This window comes from Hipposideros armiger, unplaced genomic scaffold (assembly GCF_001890085.2).
Source record: "Hipposideros armiger isolate ML-2016 unplaced genomic scaffold, ASM189008v1 scaffold_259, whole genome shotgun sequence".
NCBI lineage: Eukaryota > Metazoa > Chordata > Mammalia > Chiroptera > Hipposideridae > Hipposideros > Hipposideros armiger.
In genome coordinates, this window is record NW_017731609.1 from 1,198,830 (window position 1) to 1,200,356 (window position 1,527).

Consider the following 1,527-nt stretch of genomic DNA (forward strand, 5'->3'; position numbering starts at 1 on the left):
TCATAAATACATAAACATTTATCTGACAATTGTAATAATAAGCAAAGTGGTTTCTTTTGTGTAGCTAATGATTGTAGGAAATGACCTAAATATATAATTGTGAAATGTAAGCACTAGATTTATGGAAAGAGCAAGGATGGAAAGTTGAAATAATTAAATATTACCTTTGCCACGCAATGGCTCTTAAACTTATCCAAACTTGAGGTACTCCAATTTTCTCATCTGTAAAATTGGCATACTGATTCCTCTTCTTATGTTTAATATTGTATAAGATCAAATGAGATAACAGATGTGAAAATATTTTGGGGATTTAAAAGTGTTATGCAGGGCCGGCAGAGTGGCTCATTGGTTAAGAGTTGGCTTGGGAGCATGAACTCTGACCAGCAGGGCCAGCGGTTTGGATCCCACATGGGTCAGTGATACTGCGCCCTCTACAGCTGAGATGGTGAACAGTAGCTCAACCTGGAGCTGGGCTGCCGTGAGTCGCCTGCGATGGCGTAGGCTGCAGTGGGCTGCCGTGAATGGCTGTCCAATGGCCAGCAACTGATCTGCCTAACCCGGGAAGAGCGCAATGATCACAATACCAACATGGGTCAGTGAAGCGACGTCCTCCACAACTAGACTGAAGAAAAAAAAGGACAGCAACTTGTCCGTTCCCCTTCCCCGATTCCCCAACGCTGTTCCCTCCTCCAATTCCCCAATAAAATCTTTTAAAAAAAGTGTTATGCAAATGTAAATCCTACTGTTATGTATTCTCTTGTATAGGTACATAGTATCATAATAGTTGGTAATACTCATTGAGAGGCATCATTAGAAATGCAGGTATGTCTGTAAATTTACATGCAGTCTTTGTGTTTGTGAACATGGTATATCTGCATACTTAGGTATATTGGTATGTGTATTTATTTTATTTTCCAATCAAACTATGCACTTCTCTTCTAGTAAATGCTGTGAAACTGCTGGCTTTCATTCTGCACAACCCGTTATACCAGTGCAAGATGCAGACATTGCCACTGTAGCCAGAATAAAATGTACAGGCTGGAATTGTTCAGCCGAGTTTTAGTGGTCCTCTTTTAGAAAGTGGGCCCTGAGGCCTCAGCAGCCTTTAATCAGCTGTAACTGGAGTGAAGCTGTCAGCCCCTGCTTGTTCTCTGTCAGCTTTAGTACCATTTAGAGCATCCCTGATAAATGTACAGTACACATTTAAGAGTCAACCTGTGATAAAGTAAAACCAAACATCTCTGAAACACTGAAAGAAAGTTTCTTCAGTCTTATCATGAAATATCCATGGACTAGAAACTCCAGTGTTGAGAAAATGCAACTTGGTGATAGGTGAATAGATAACATGGAAAATACAGCAACCTTGGTACATCCAGGAGCATTAGAAAAAGTGCAAAAATATAAAAAAAAGAAAGTGAAGAAAAGAAAAAAAAGAGAAGTTGGATTGGGCAAAGTTAATGAAGAGTAAAGATAAAACGCCAAGAGAAATTTCCTGATGTTCTCTTTGAGTTGGAAAAACAAAACTCC